Source organism: Metopolophium dirhodum, chromosome 1, assembly GCF_019925205.1.
Source record: "Metopolophium dirhodum isolate CAU chromosome 1, ASM1992520v1, whole genome shotgun sequence".
In the NCBI taxonomy this organism is placed as follows: domain Eukaryota; kingdom Metazoa; phylum Arthropoda; class Insecta; order Hemiptera; family Aphididae; genus Metopolophium; species Metopolophium dirhodum.
The window spans coordinates 136,771,817-136,789,883 of record NC_083560.1 but is presented as its reverse complement, the minus strand read 5'-3'; positions in this window follow the sequence as shown (position 1 = coordinate 136,789,883).

Genomic DNA, 18,067 nt, shown 5'->3' with positions numbered 1-18,067 from the left:
TAGGAGGTTAACAATCATGATGGATGGCGGCAGGAAGCGCATTACCGCGGCAAGTACGAATTTCATGGCATCATGCGGCAACCGTATGCTAAACTATAGCTTAGCAAAATTATTTAAAAATAACCATCCACCCTACAGCTATAAAAAATACGTCCCTGGAAAGAGGAGGTAGTCTGCTATCCTGTGAATGTACTTAGGAGGTTAACAATCATGATGGATGGCGACAGGAAGCGCATTACCGCGGCAAGTACGAATTTCATGGCATCATGCGGCAACCGTATGCTAAACTATAGCTTAGCAAAATTATTTAAAAATAACCATCCACCCTACAGCTATAAAAAATACGTCCCTGGAAAGAGGAGGTAGTCTGCTATCGTGTGAATGTACTTAGGAGGTTAACAATCATGATGGATGGCGACAGGAAGCGCATTACCGCGGCAAGTACGAATTTCATGGCATCATGCGGCAACCGTATGCTAAACTATAGCTTAGCAAAATTATTTAAAAATAACCATCCACCCTACAGCTATAAAAAATACGTCCCTGGAAAGAGGAGGTAGACTACTATTCTATGAATGTACTTAGGAGGTTAACAATCATGATGGATGGCGGCAGGAAGCGCATTACCGCGGCAAGTACGAATAAACGTCAATTCTGTGTATAACTATACGCGGATATGTCTACACTACGGTATAATAGTATCAACGTTTTATAACTTTGGCAATACACTTCCTTAAGGTCCACGAACAACGTCGTGAGTGCTGGTCTTGATCGGGGTAGTTGTGGTTTTTCGTAAAAAAATCAAGGGGGTACCCACCCGTTGAAAACTTTTGACTTACCAGGCATCATGCGGCAACCGTATGCTAAACTATAGCTTAGCAAAATTATTTAAAAATAACCATCCACCCTACAGCTATAAAAAATACGTCCCTGGAAAGAGGAGGTAGTCTGCTATCGTGTGAATGTACTTAGGAGGTTAACAATCATGATGGATGGCGACAGGAAGCGCATTACCGCGGCAAGTACGAATTTCATGGCATCATGCGGCAACCGTATGCTAAACTATAGCTTAGCAAAATTATTTAAAAATAACCATCCACCCTACAGCTATAAAAAATACGTCCCTGGAAAGAGGAGGTAGTCTGCTATCCTGTGAATGTACTTAGGAGGTTAACAATCATGATGGATGGCGACAGGAAGCGCATTACTGCGGCAAGTACGAATTTCATGGCATCATGCGGCAACCGTATGCTAAACTATAGCTTAGCAAAATTATTTAAAAATAACCATCCACCCTACAGCTATAAAAAATACGTCCCTGGAAAGAGGAGGTAGACTACTATTCTATGAATGTACTTAGGAGGTTAACAATCATGATGGATGGCGACAGGAAGCGCATTACCGCGGCAAGTACGAATTTCATGGCATCATGCGGCAACCGTATGCTAAACTATAGCTTAGCAAAATTATTTAAAAATAACCATCCACCCTACAGCTATAAAAAATACGTCCCTGGAAAGAGGAGGTAGTCTGCTATCGTGTGAATGTACTTAGGAGGTTAACAATCATGATGGATGGCGACAGGAAGCGCATTACCGCGGCAAGTACGAATTTCATGGCATCATGCGGCAACCGTATGCTAAACTATAGCTTAGCAAAATTATTTAAAAATAACCATCCACCCTACAGCTATAAAAAATACGTCCCTGGAAAGAGGAGGTAGACTACTATTCTATGAATGTACTTAGGAGGTTAACAATCATGATGGATGGCGGCAGGAAGCGCATTACCGCGGCAAGTACGAATTTCATGGCATCATGCGGCAACCGTATGCTAAACTATAGCTTAGCAAAATTATTTAAAAATAACCATCCACCCTACAGCTATAAAAAATACGTCCCTGGAAAGAGGAGGTAGTCTGCTATCGTGTGAATGTACTTAGGAGGTTAACAATCATGATGGATGGCGACAGGAAGCGCATTACCGCGGCAAGTACGAATTTCATGGCATCATGCGGCAACCGTATGCTAAACTATAGCTTAGCAAAATTATTTAAAAATAACCATCCACCCTACAGCTATAAAAAATACGTCCCTGGAAAGAGGAGGTAGTCTGCTATCCTGTGAATGTACTTAGGAGGTTAACAATCATGATGGATGGCGACAGGAAGCGCATTACTGCGGCAAGTACGAATTTCATGGCATCATGCGGCAACCGTATGCTAAACTATAGCTTAGCAAAATTATTTAAAAATAACCATCCACCCTACAGCTATAAAAAATACGTCCCTGGAAAGAGGAGGTAGACTACTATTCTATGAATGTACTTAGGAGGTTAACAATCATGATGGATGGCGACAGGAAGCGCATTACCGCGGCAAGTACGAATTTCATGGCATCATGCGGCAACCGTATGCTAAACTATAGCTTAGCAAAATTATTTAAAAATAACCATCCACCCTACAGCTATAAAAAATACGTCCCTGGAAAGAGGAGGTAGTCTGCTATCGTGTGAATGTACTTAGGAGGTTAACAATCATGATGGATGGCGACAGGAAGCGCATTACCGCGGCAAGTACGAATTTCATGGCATCATGCGGCAACCGTATGCTAAACTATAGCTTAGCAAAATTATTTAAAAATAACCATCCACCCTACAGCTATAAAAAATACGTCCCTGGAAAGAGGAGGTAGACTACTATTCTATGAATGTACTTAGGAGGTTAACAATCATGATGGATGGCGGCAGGAAGCGCATTACCGCGGCAAGTACGAATTTCATGGCATCATGCGGCAACCGTATGCTAAACTATAGCTTAGCAAAATTATTTAAAAATAACCATCCACCCTACAGCTATAAAAAATACGTCCCTGGAAAGAGGAGGTAGACTACTATTCTATGAATGTACTTAGGAGGTTAACAATCATGATGGATGGCGGCAGGAAGCGCATTACCGCGGCAAGTACGAATAAACGTCAATTCTGTGTATAACTATACGCGGATATGTCTACACTACGGTAGAATAGTATCAACGTTTTATAACTTTGGCAATACACTTCCTTAAGGTCCACGAACAACGTCGTGAGTGCTGGTCTTGATCGGGGTAGTTGTGGTTTTTCGTAAAAAAATCAAGGGGGTACCCACCCGTTGAAAACTTTTGACTTACCAGGCATCATGCGGCAAGCGTAAGCTAAACTATAGCTTTGCAAAATTATTAAAAAATAACCATCCACCCTACAGCTATAAAAAATACGTCCCTGGAAAGAGGAGGTAGTCTGCTATCCTGTGAATGTACTTAGGAGGTTAACAATCATGATGGATGGCGACAGGAAGCGCATTACCGCGGCAAGTACGAATTTCATGGCATCATGCGGCAACCGTATGCTAAACTATAGCTTAGCAAAATTATTTAAAAATAACCATCCACCCTACAGCTATAAAAAATACGTCCCTGGAAAGAGGAGGTAGTCTGCTATCGTGTGAATGTACTTAGGAGGTTAACAATCATGATGGATGGCGACAGGAAGCGCATTACCGCGGCAAGTACGAATTTCATGGCATCATGCGGCAACCGTATGCTAAACTATAGCTTAGCAAAATTATTTAAAAATAACCATCCACCCTACAGCTATAAAAAATACGTCCCTGGAAAGAGGAGGTAGACTACTATTCTATGAATGTACTTAGGAGGTTAACAATCATGATGGATGGCGGCAGGAAGCGCATTACCGCGGCAAGTACGAATTTCATGGCATCATGCGGCAACCGTATGCTAAACTATAGCTTAGCAAAATTATTTAAAAATAACCATCCACCCTACAGCTATAAAAAATACGTCCCTGGAAAGAGGAGGTAGACTACTATTCTATGAATGTACTTAGGAGGTTAACAATCATGATGGATGGCGGCAGGAAGCGCATTACCGCGGCAAGTACGAATTTCATGGCATCATGCGGCAACCGTATGCTAAACTATAGCTTAGCAAAATTATTTAAAAATAACCATCCACCCTACAGCTATAAAAAATACGTCCCTGGAAAGAGGAGGTAGTCTGCTATCCTGTGAATGTACTTAGGAGGTTAACAATCATGATGGATGGCGACAGGAAGCGCATTACCGCGGCAAGTACGAATTTCATGGCATCATGCGGCAACCGTATGCTAAACTATAGCTTAGCAAAATTATTTAAAAATAACCATCCACCCTACAGCTATAAAAAATACGTCCCTGGAAAGAGGAGGTAGTCTGCTATCGTGTGAATGTACTTAGGAGGTTAACAATCATGATGGATGGCGACAGGAAGCGCATTACCGCGGCAAGTACGAATTTCATGGCATCATGCGGCAACCGTATGCTAAACTATAGCTTAGCAAAATTATTTAAAAATAACCATCCACCCTACAGCTATAAAAAATACGTCCCTGGAAAGAGGAGGTAGACTACTATTCTATGAATGTACTTAGGAGGTTAACAATCATGATGGATGGCGGCAGGAAGCGCATTACCGCGGCAAGTACGAATAAACGTCAATTCTGTGTATAACTATACGCGGATATGTCTACACTACGGTATAATAGTATCAACGTTTTATAACTTTGGCAATACACTTCCTTAAGGTCCACGAACAACGTCGTGAGTGCTGGTCTTGATCGGGGTAGTTGTGGTTTTTCGTAAAAAAATCAAGGGGGTACCCACCCGTTGAAAACTTTTGACTTACCAGGCATCATGCGGCAACCGTATGCTAAACTATAGCTTAGCAAAATTATTTAAAAATAACCATCCACCCTACAGCTATAAAAAATACGTCCCTGGAAAGAGGAGGTAGTCTGCTATCGTGTGAATGTACTTAGGAGGTTAACAATCATGATGGATGGCGACAGGAAGCGCATTACCGCGGCAAGTACGAATTTCATGGCATCATGCGGCAACCGTATGCTAAACTATAGCTTAGCAAAATTATTTAAAAATAACCATCCACCCTACAGCTATAAAAAATACGTCCCTGGAAAGAGGAGGTAGTCTGCTATCCTGTGAATGTACTTAGGAGGTTAACAATCATGATGGATGGCGACAGGAAGCGCATTACTGCGGCAAGTACGAATTTCATGGCATCATGCGGCAACCGTATGCTAAACTATAGCTTAGCAAAATTATTTAAAAATAACCATCCACCCTACAGCTATAAAAAATACGTCCCTGGAAAGAGGAGGTAGACTACTATTCTATGAATGTACTTAGGAGGTTAACAATCATGATGGATGGCGACAGGAAGCGCATTACCGCGGCAAGTACGAATTTCATGGCATCATGCGGCAACCGTATGCTAAACTATAGCTTAGCAAAATTATTTAAAAATAACCATCCACCCTACAGCTATAAAAAATACGTCCCTGGAAAGAGGAGGTAGTCTGCTATCGTGTGAATGTACTTAGGAGGTTAACAATCATGATGGATGGCGACAGGAAGCGCATTACCGCGGCAAGTACGAATTTCATGGCATCATGCGGCAACCGTATGCTAAACTATAGCTTAGCAAAATTATTTAAAAATAACCATCCACCCTACAGCTATAAAAAATACGTCCCTGGAAAGAGGAGGTAGACTACTATTCTATGAATGTACTTAGGAGGTTAACAATCATGATGGATGGCGGCAGGAAGCGCATTACCGCGGCAAGTACGAATTTCATGGCATCATGCGGCAACCGTATGCTAAACTATAGCTTAGCAAAATTATTTAAAAATAACCATCCACCCTACAGCTATAAAAAATACGTCCCTGGAAAGAGGAGGTAGTCTGCTATCCTGTGAATGTACTTAGGAGGTTAACAATCATGATGGATGGCGACAGGAAGCGCATTACCGCGGCAAGTACGAATTTCATGGCATCATGCGGCAACCGTATGCTAAACTATAGCTTAGCAAAATTATTTAAAAATAACCATCCACCCTACAGCTATAAAAAATACGTCCCTGGAAAGAGGAGGTAGTCTGCTATCCTGTGAATGTACTTAGGAGGTTAACAATCATGATGGATGGCGACAGGAAGCGCATTACCGCGGCAAGTACGAATTTCATGGCATCATGCGGCAACCGTATGCTAAACTATAGCTTAGCAAAATTATTTAAAAATAACCATCCACCCTACAGCTATAAAAAATACGTCCCTGGAAAGAGGAGGTAGTCTGCTATCGTGTGAATGTACTTAGGAGGTTAACAATCATGATGGATGGCGACAGGAAGCGCATTACCGCGGCAAGTACGAATTTCATGGCATCATGCGGCAACCGTATGCTAAACTATAGCTTAGCAAAATTATTTAAAAATAACCATCCACCCTACAGCTATAAAAAATACGTCCCTGGAAAGAGGAGGTAGACTACTATTCTATGAATGTACTTAGGAGGTTAACAATCATGATGGATGGCGGCAGGAAGCGCATTACCGCGGCAAGTACGAATAAACGTCAATTCTGTGTATAACTATACGCGGATATGTCTACACTACGGTATAATAGTATCAACGTTTTATAACTTTGGCAATACACTTCCTTAAGGTCCACGAACAACGTCGTGAGTGCTGGTCTTGATCGGGGTAGTTGTGGTTTTTCGTAAAAAAATCAAGGGGGTACCCACCCGTTGAAAACTTTTGACTTACCAGGCATCATGCGGCAACCGTATGCTAAACTATAGCTTAGCAAAATTATTTAAAAATAACCATCCACCCTACAGCTATAAAAAATACGTCCCTGGAAAGAGGAGGTAGTCTGCTATCGTGTGAATGTACTTAGGAGGTTAACAATCATGATGGATGGCGACAGGAAGCGCATTACCGCGGCAAGTACGAATTTCATGGCATCATGCGGCAACCGTATGCTAAACTATAGCTTAGCAAAATTATTTAAAAATAACCATCCACCCTACAGCTATAAAAAATACGTCCCTGGAAAGAGGAGGTAGTCTGCTATCCTGTGAATGTACTTAGGAGGTTAACAATCATGATGGATGGCGACAGGAAGCGCATTACTGCGGCAAGTACGAATTTCATGGCATCATGCGGCAACCGTATGCTAAACTATAGCTTAGCAAAATTATTTAAAAATAACCATCCACCCTACAGCTATAAAAAATACGTCCCTGGAAAGAGGAGGTAGACTACTATTCTATGAATGTACTTAGGAGGTTAACAATCATGATGGATGGCGACAGGAAGCGCATTACCGCGGCAAGTACGAATTTCATGGCATCATGCGGCAACCGTATGCTAAACTATAGCTTAGCAAAATTATTTAAAAATAACCATCCACCCTACAGCTATAAAAAATACGTCCCTGGAAAGAGGAGGTAGTCTGCTATCGTGTGAATGTACTTAGGAGGTTAACAATCATGATGGATGGCGACAGGAAGCGCATTACCGCGGCAAGTACGAATTTCATGGCATCATGCGGCAACCGTATGCTAAACTATAGCTTAGCAAAATTATTTAAAAATAACCATCCACCCTACAGCTATAAAAAATACGTCCCTGGAAAGAGGAGGTAGACTACTATTCTATGAATGTACTTAGGAGGTTAACAATCATGATGGATGGCGGCAGGAAGCGCATTACCGCGGCAAGTACGAATTTCATGGCATCATGCGGCAACCGTATGCTAAACTATAGCTTAGCAAAATTATTTAAAAATAACCATCCACCCTACAGCTATAAAAAATACGTCCCTGGAAAGAGGAGGTAGTCTGCTATCGTGTGAATGTACTTAGGAGGTTAACAATCATGATGGATGGCGACAGGAAGCGCATTACCGCGGCAAGTACGAATTTCATGGCATCATGCGGCAACCGTATGCTAAACTATAGCTTAGCAAAATTATTTAAAAATAACCATCCACCCTACAGCTATAAAAAATACGTCCCTGGAAAGAGGAGGTAGACTACTATTCTATGAATGTACTTAGGAGGTTAACAATCATGATGGATGGCGGCAGGAAGCGCATTACCGCGGCAAGTACGAATAAACGTCAATTCTGTGTATAACTATACGCGGATATGTCTACACTACGGTAGAATAGTATCAACGTTTTATAACTTTGGCAATACACTTCCTTAAGGTCCACGAACAACGTCGTGAGTGCTGGTCTTGATCGGGGTAGTTGTGGTTTTTCGTAAAAAAATCAAGGGGGTACCCACCCGTTGAAAACTTTTGACTTACCAGGCATCATGCGGCAAGCGTAAGCTAAACTATAGCTTTGCAAAATTATTAAAAAATAACCATCCACCCTACAGCTATAAAAAATACGTCCCTGGAAAGAGGAGGTAGTCTGCTATCGTGTGAATGTACTTAGGAGGTTAACAATCATGATGGATGGCGGCAGGAAGCGCATTACCGCGGCAAGTACGAATTTCATGGCATCATGCGGCAACCGTATGCTAAACTATAGCTTAGCAAAATTATTTAAAAATAACCATCCACCCTACAGCTATAAAAAATACGTCCCTGGAAAGAGGAGGTAGTCTGCTATCCTGTGAATGTACTTAGGAGGTTAACAATCATGATGGATGGCGACAGGAAGCGCATTACCGCGGCAAGTACGAATTTCATGGCATCATGCGGCAACCGTATGCTAAACTATAGCTTAGCAAAATTATTTAAAAATAACCATCCACCCTACAGCTATAAAAAATACGTCCCTGGAAAGAGGAGGTAGTCTGCTATCGTGTGAATGTACTTAGGAGGTTAACAATCATGATGGATGATCGATTTGTTACACGCATATGACACACGAACACTGTTACATGTTACAAGTTCGCCGTTTTGTTACGCTAGTGTGTACGCGGCTTTAAAAAAAGAAACTTTTTAGCGCAAATTTTATTTTGACATTTTTCTATTTTAAGGGCTTATTTTACAATTTTAATAGCATATTGAATCTTTTAGTGCATATTTCGATGTTTTTTTTAGATATTTTAAAAATATATAGTATTATAATATAAGAAAAAAATATCATATTTTTATAGTTTCGAATAGGTAATATCAAAATAAATTAAATGGTATACTTCTAGGTATAAACGGTTTTCCCAAATGTGACCTTAGATCAATAATCAGGGTAATAAAATACATAATAAGATAAAGATTTTAAAAATTAAAATTTGTTTTAGGATACATTGTCAATATAAATTGATTCCTATATTTTTCATTGAACAGACATTGGACATTGAACAGAAATTATAGTTTTATATAAATCAAATATTCTTGACAAATTATTTGGTAATATTAGTTGTTTTAAGATTTTGAATTTTCGAACAAAATGTTATCGTGTCAAAAATATTTTTAGACAATTTAAGTTTCGTTTATAACTGCGACTTGCGAGTATAATAAATAAGTATTATAACTACTATATCATCTGATCAACAAAAATATTCTACAAATATAATTTTTCGTTTATATAAATTGGGCTTTCATTAGTTACCAATAGGGCCCGTAATTATATGCACTAAAAACGTACGAAATATGCATGCATTTATGCACAGACTATCATTCAAATATGAAAACATTTGCAAACAAAAATGCATTTTAATTAATAATTAATACGTGGACATAGGTGTACCTAGTTATAATAGTTGTATTATATTACACAATTTGTATCCATATTTTTTGATTTGAAACTAATCGCTAATTTCGGCAATGGTATATTCCTATACATCGGATAAATAGTTTTCCCTTGTTGACTCGTCGGGAATAGTCCGGAAAAACAAACGAACCATAGTAAAACATATGGGTACAGATAGAAAAAAAATTACAATATATGCAAATAAATAAATTTTAAAATGATCTATATGCAATGAAAAATTGTATAACACAGACATATACAGTACCTACAGATAAAAAAAAGACATGATATGCAAAATAAAACTTTGTAGGTATTCCAGATCTATAATGACTATAATTCAAACTTGTAGCTTATCTAGCTAATTTTTAAACTATTAAAAAAACATACAAATGCATGTAAATCCCCGGCCCTATAGTTATCTTAAATTTAAAAAATTTTCGTACGGGTTTATTTTCTTCCAGAAATAAGATACCGTTTTTCTCCACTGTTCATTTTAAACCACAAAAAAGGTTAGAAACCATTTTCCTCTAAATAATTTGAGGACCAAAAATCATGTCCATTTGCCTTTAAATATAAAAATATTTAGCCGACACCGGCGATATTGTTTTGCGTACCGTACTATAAATTGAGAGTAACAGGATGGAGTTAAATCGATTGAATAGGGGAAAACACATGAAAGTATTGCAATTAAAGAGTTTGAGAAGGCTAACAATTCTATTGTGACTAAAACTGGCATTTGGTTACATGAATCTGGATTTTTGGGAGTCAGTCCAGATAGTTTGCTTTTCGATGACAACTCTTCTTATAGCATTGAAGTTAAGTGTCCTTATAAATTTCAGAATGAAGACTTAAAAATTGCGCTTTCAGATTCAAAAGATTACTTCATTAACTTTGATATAAATAAAAATGATTTCGTTTTAAATTCCAACCATGAATATTATGACCAAATACAAGGTAAAATGCACATGACAAAAATGTCATCTGCAATTCTTATTATATGGACTACTAAATCTTTAGTTGCTTTCAAAATGTATAAAGATCCAAATTGGTCATCAAATATTGATATTTTATTAAATTTTTACCAATAAATTCATACCTTATATTTTAACAGACAATTAATTTTTACAAGTAACAAAATTTATATCCTTCTATATACTACATTTTATATACTTGAAATAGATAGCCTATACTCTAGGAATTCCTTATAAAAATAATAAAAAAAAAATATACTTGGGTTAATTTCATAATATAATTATAAAAAATGGATTAATAAAACTTACATTTTGATTATAAAATTTATATCCTTTATAAAATATATATAATAAATAATTACATAATATAATTTAAAAAATTTTTATTTGTATTAATATTTGTATACATAGTAAATAATTATCACTATATTATAATTTTTTTAACAAATAAACTGAATATTGGAATTTATATTTTATGTGTTGTCATTATTTACAAACAGATGCTCAATTTCTTTTATTATTGGATTTTGGAAATTTACTAATGCAGCACATAATTGAAATACTAATGATGACTTTGTATAAAGCGCTTTTGGTATGTGTGTTAAAATTTAGGGCCCCAATTGTGAGAGGCGACGTCTGGAGGCGTACCGTGGGGCAAAGTGCTAAAGCTGTCCACGGTGCCGTGAAGCTTGAGGCGACGGTACAAGGTCAGCTTAAACGTACAATAGCGTCGTCCTACTGCCTCGGAGTCCAGCCGCGCCACCGTTGGGGGGTGAGTGCTGGTTCAAGTGGAACCAGCTCGGTGCCAACCTCGCCAACTCGGGTCGAAAGTACATGAATCAAGCTCCGTACCCGGGGAAGCCCGCGTAATTGACGAGTACCCGCTCGTCTAAGCTTAGGCCGGCTATAAGCAGCGGGGCCGCTAAGGCGGTACAGGCCAAGATGCTTCCGGGCTCCGCGGGGCCGCCATGCGCCACGGAGCCTATCTGAATCCAACACAATGATGTCTAATAAAGAGCCTAGGATAGCTCCCGGATTCCGAACAGCGGGGGCAACCGTGTTGGAGCGGAATTGCTGGAGTCGATGATCCGGCTACTCCCATGTTTGTCTGCCAATTCTGCGAAAGAACGTTTTCCACCAAGATAGGTGTCGGTGTTCACGTTATTAGTGCCCACAGGACAGGAGCCAATGACCAGATCGTGGTTGAGCGGAAAAAGTCCCGCTGGCCCGATGAGGAAAAGAGACTGTTTGCTTTGTTAGTAGCCAAGCTGGTCTTCGATGGTGTGCCACCAAGCGGAATCAACTGCGAGCTCAGCCTCAAGCACCAGGGCCGCACCTCTGACGCGATAAAAGGGCGAAGAAACTGTAAGAGCACCGCGACCATGTCGCGTCGTTTCTAGCAGGATTACGGGGAACCCTGGTAGCACCCATAGCTGAAAGGGTAGAGGTGGCACCGGAGATCAACGAGGTGGAGACGCAGTATGACAGCGATGACGGCGTCGAGGCAGCGGATGACCGAGTGATAGCATTACATCACTTGAGCGTGGCGCAGAGCGGAGCGCAAAAGGCGGTGGACTTGCTATCTACCGTGTCCGGTCATGGAGCCCTTAAGCTTCTTACCGCAGCGCAGCGCCTAGTCGAGCAGTCTCTCGATCCCAACCACGCGATAGCGGCGTGGTATATTGAATACAGCAAAAACTCCCGAGCCAGTAGAGTTCGAATGCCGGGAGGGCGATCCGCGGCGGGAACCATCCCCGCCGCTGGTCATAGCGTTAGGCGCAGGCCCGCGACCACAAAAGCGTTGAAAGCGGCGAGTTACAGGCGGAACGTCACGGAATGGAGGAAGGATCCAAGTACCGTCGCAGACCGAGTTCTTACGGGATTGGACCCGAAGGCATCAATGCCTCGGGCCAGAGACATTTTTAAATACTGGGTGCCAATTATCGAGGGCAAAGACGACTCTCAGCCCCAGTCCCCGGTCCATCAGCCACAGGCTAGCGAGGACACCGAACGGATTGTGACGGTGCTGGAGCCGATCTCTCCAGAGGAGATAACGGAGTGCCTCCCGAGCGTATAAACCGCTCCAGGGCCGGACGGGTTCCCGGCCCGGTTATAGCGACGTCTCCCCTGTAACCTGATAGCTGGAATATTCAACATGTTTAACGCCACCAGGTCGTTACCAGAACAACTGGTTAGCTCAAGGACCAACTTTGTGGCTAAGAAGGGTGACTCCAAATGTCCGGGCAACTACCGGCCGATATCCATCGCGTCGGTAGCCATCCGACATTACCACAGAATACTGGCCAAGCGCCTGGAAAAGTTGTCTCTAGTGGACTCACGGCAGCGAGCGTTCCGACGTGCCGATGGCGTGGTGGAGAATCTTTACCTCCTCGACTCGGTACTGAAGGACGCCCGGAAATCCGTGAAGGACCTGTGTTTAGCGTCTCTCGACCTGTCGAAGGCGTTCGACACAGTGTCCCACCTGTCCATAGCGGCCGCGATGCGAGGCGTGGGTCTCGACCCCCGATTCGTGGAGTACATTCGCGGAACGTACCGTCGTTCGGAGACAGTGATTCAGGTAAGCGGCCAGTGTTCAAAGGGCATCCAGCCACGATGTGGCGTTAGGCAGGGGGACCCTCTGTCCCCGCTTTTATTTAATCTGGTAGTAGACAACGGTCTGCGAGCTATACCAGAAGCACTCTAGGTCGAACCGGTAGTGAATATAATTGCTTTTGCGGATGACGTGATTCTGATGGCGGAAACGCCGGCAGGATTACGACAGGTGTGCGAAGCATTCACCAAGCGGTTGGAGATAGCCGGTCTCAGGGTGAACCCGGCGAAGTGTGCAACGCTTACCTTGATTCCCTCCGGGAGAGACCGTAAGGTCAAGACCGTCGACGAGACCTACTCCCTCGGGGGTACGGTGTTGCCGACACTTGATGTTACATCGCTCTGGGCGTATCTAGGTGTATCGTTCGCAGGTAGTTAGATCGATGTATTTGAAATCGCGGCGTACGTAACGGCGCTCAATGGGATCTCTTCGGAACCGATGAAAGCGCAGATCGCACGGGATTACCTCGTACCGAAGTTCGTTCACGGACTGACGTTCGCGGTAACCAGCGGACGAAGGTTACGGTGTCTCGCTCACGAGACGCGACGCGCGGTCAGGCGTTGGTTGAACTTACCCACCTCGTGCCCGAACGCGCCATTATCGGCGGGGGGCTTGGGTGTTCCTGACTTTGTTCGGTTCATACCGAAAAATCGTGTAAAAAAACTCGTCAGGCTTGAGAACTCTGGGGTACCGGCGGTCCGTGAGGACTTCGGGCTGCACGGGAAGTCCGCACTAGCAGGCGCTCGTCGGGTGCTAGAGGCTCACCGTCTCAAGCTGAGTCATATGCAGGACCTGTGTGCTAGCGTTGACGGCTCAGAACTGAAGCTATGTTCTGAGGAGCCGGGGTCCGTCGCGTGGCTTCGTCGTCCGTTCGGCATTCCGTCGTCGGACTTCAAAGACTACGCGTGGATTAGAATCAACGCACTCCCGACTCGCAAGCGTGTCAACCGTGGGAAAGCTGGTCTGACTAGATGTCGGGCCTGTGGCCTCGTTGATGAGACGCTTGCCCACGTTTCGCAAAAGTATCAACGCTTTCGGGATCTCAGGTCGCTTGGTTTGAGCAGAGGGCTGCTTGAGGGTCTCGTCACGCGAGTCCTCAAGTGAACCCAGCTCAATTGGATCACGTTCAACTGCAGAAATTTGGCAGTTCAGGCGTGGGCTGGAGTCGGGTAGAAAGCTCCGGAAAAGCCGCAGCAACTGAGGGCCTCCTCGACCCTCGTTCCTTGAACTTATTCCAATTAAAGACCACTCACCTCCCTCTGAAAAGTAATTTTCATTTATCTTTGGTAGGCGGTAAATGATGTCGAACGGCTTACCCCGTTTGTCTGCATATATTCTCATCCGGCTTCGGGGTAAGTCAGGTCACTCCACACGTATTGGACTGATAACCTTCCTTAGCGGGGTGTCCATAAACTTATACTTAGCCAAATGCCGCGTCATCTAATTAGTGACGCGCATGAATGGATTAACGAGAATCTCATCTATCCCTATCTCGACACATTTGTTCCCTCTGATCCGATACAGGGCGACTGGGTATACAATGGCTCGTTAGATAAGTCAAAGGAGCTTGAGCCAACCATTGTCAAGGCTGCCATCTGGAGGATCAAGCCTTCTACCAGCGCTCCGGGCGCCGATGGCATTTCCTCGGGCATGATTAGGAAAGCATGGCAAGCATTGAGTGCACCAATCACCAACTTATTCAGTAAGTGCATCTCAGAAGGAAAATTCCCTGACAACTGGAAAACGGCCATCTTGGCCATAATACCCAAGCCTGGCAATGGCGATAAGGACAGGGTCAAGTCTTATAGACCAATCAGCCTTCTGCCTGTGCTGGGCAAAGCTCTTGAGACTATAATTATTCAGGCCATTGACGGAAAAACAAACCTGAACTCGTTTGAAGAACAGCATGGCTTCACTCACGACAGGTAAATCAACATCGTCAGCCATCAAGGAGTTGTACGATTAGGTAGATGCTACCAAGGCCAGACATGTCTTCGGGACCTTTCTGGATATCACGGAGTGGGCACCCTTAGCGCACACGTTGGTACCAGAAAGATCACCATCTATAGTTCACCAACTATGCCTGACCAGGATGAAGTCAGCGTGTCAATCATTTATTTTGGCTCCCAGATGGTCAAATATTGTCCGGTCTGCAACTTCATTACCACGAGCAACAAGTTGGGCAGGCATTTGTTGAACAAGCACCCGAAAGCCCTAAGAAAGCCCAGGAAGCAGCACGCCAAAAACATTTGCCAAATAATCGGCAGGGAGTCTAGGCGATCCTTCTCGGTCGTCCCGATATCGACGATCAAGGAGACTCTTGGTCCATATTAGGACGACCGGTGCTTCAGGAGCATCGCTCACAGGTACGTTGTATTAAAATTTATTCAGTCACTCGACCTTGGTTTCATAACAGACAAAGTCCATTACGATTAATTATTTAAAGAACATGCGGTCCTTGTTCCATAATGTGCTGCGATCGTACGTATACGAGGACACCAGCTTCCCCAGAGGGTTTGACGGGTCACCGTGCACCAACACGGTGACAAAAATCAAACTCCTGGAGTTGTTCCTGATAAAAACGGAGGAGGCCCGAAACATGCCGGACTATTCGGACGTCGTGGGGTGTTTGGCCCAAATCAAGGCGGGCATTTCGAAGCAGCTGGTCGCGCTGGAACTGCACTTCGCCACCGCATCTTCGGGTCCCGTTCATATCCGGAGCGAAAAGAACGGGACACCAGCGGAGAAGAAGGTTAGTGTGTTCGCACTTGATGCTCAATGTTCTCCATCGCTAACTATTTTATTTTCCAGATTTCGAGTATGTGGCGCAAACTTAGTGCAGCCCTGTCCAGATTAGCTTAATTATGTCACCAAATAATTGCAACCAAATAATATATTAAATTAATTTTTCAGTTTCGAAGATCTCTTCCCAAGGGACCCGCTGGCGAGGTTCGACACCGAGGACTGGACGCGTAGGATAGTTGGTAGCGATGTGTAAAAAGAGTACCGGAAGCCGTACGGGCAATATCGCGCTTTAACCCTCTAGTTCGCTAGAAAAAGTCCTCCACCCGTGGACTTTCCCGAGGGAAGTGGCCGAGGTCCCGGGCGACACGTGATCGGCTCGGCCGGCGTTCCCAGGTCGCAGCTTGCAAATTCTCTTGCATTTTGGTCCCCGTGAGACGGACTCTTATCAGTGACCCAAGTCTGAGAACGATGCGGCCGGTCTATTCCCTGCGAACAGTCCCTCACTGGGGGACTAAAAGATTGAAGAGCGTGGTCGTCGGACTGAAGTACCGGGATGGTGACCGGACGGTGGCCCGGGGACTGCCGGAGACGACAGTCACCATTTCCAACTTTTTTGACCGCTAATGACTCTGCAAATAATGGTCCTAGCGCTTATTACGTTTTATCTGCTAACAGAGTTGGTTTTCGGAGTCGCCGTACCGCTACGCGGGGAATTAGTCATCGGAGTGCCGTGTCGGGACTCCATTATTTACCGAAACCACAACCGACAAGCAAACTCCCGGTCGCCGGGTGTCAGTTGCCGCGGGATATCAGTATCTAAGTCGAGTAATTTTTCTAAGTCGAGTCCCCGAGTGGAGGACACAGCGACTCAAGCCATGACACTGGCTTGGAACAATATCAGTCCCTCGCTGAAGGATTGTAAAAGTTCTCAATCCAAGGACACTTGTTCGATGGAAAACCTGGTATTTCGCGTTCCCTTATCTTGTTGTAGTGACTAAATCATTTCATTTGTCTTTCTGAGCCCGACTCGCTGCGACCTACAGCGCTACAACGACAGTTAACCGCGGATCATAGGTATTATATTTATATTATTATAACTTATTATTATTCATAAAACCTATATATTATAAAGCTTATACTAATCTACAATAGATTTAATTGTTATTCTTGGTGGGTTATGTATTATTTTTCAATTTTTAATATTATCGAATTAATCTGATAGGTACCATGTATCTATATAAATAATTACAAAAATAATCATTACTGCTTGCCCTAAATTCGATTTTATGTGTCAAAATCCTTAGAAAATTTTTATGTTATTAAATATTGAATTAACACTGTACTATTAAAAGAGTTACATTAGTTTACGCGTATTTGTCGTTATTGTCGTTATTACGTCGTTATTGACCGCGTTATAATTTTCAAGAATATAATTATAAAAAAACATCGTAAAATGTGATTGAAATATTATAAGTAGTATAAAATAGACAATTCAAACACACAATGGACCTGATCCCTGACGAGCCGCTGAGCCCGCCGCCCGGTCGCGTACGTGTGCGAGATATATATTACCGTTATCACTTATCTTATTATCACTTATCAATTAATATATCCGCGCAAGACGTGTACAATTATACGACGGGAAAAAATCTACAAAATAATTGATCGGGGTTCGAACCCTCGACCCCCATCTAATAACGATCACGCTTTAACCCATTAGGTTACATGACCACTTATACTCTCAGCGTTATTTTCACTCAATTAACACAAATCACACGTGTGTGAGCATGGGTTTAACCATAGTAATATCACCTTTTACAAGAAATATACATTCATTATATAAAATAAAAATATATTTTTACAAGAAATATACAATCATAATATTATATAAAGTAAAAATATTTTTTATAAGAAATATTCAATCTAAACATATTATACACACAATAAGTATATGTGGGATTAGAGAAAAAAATATTATTATATAAAACAAAATTAGTTTTTTCGTAATTTACCCTCGTATTCTTCCAAATGTCGATTCAATTCCTCGTCTTAAAAACAAAATATAAAATAATAATATTAGGTTTATTGTAAATAATAATATTATATAAAACAAAAGATAAAGTGTATTTAAAAAAAT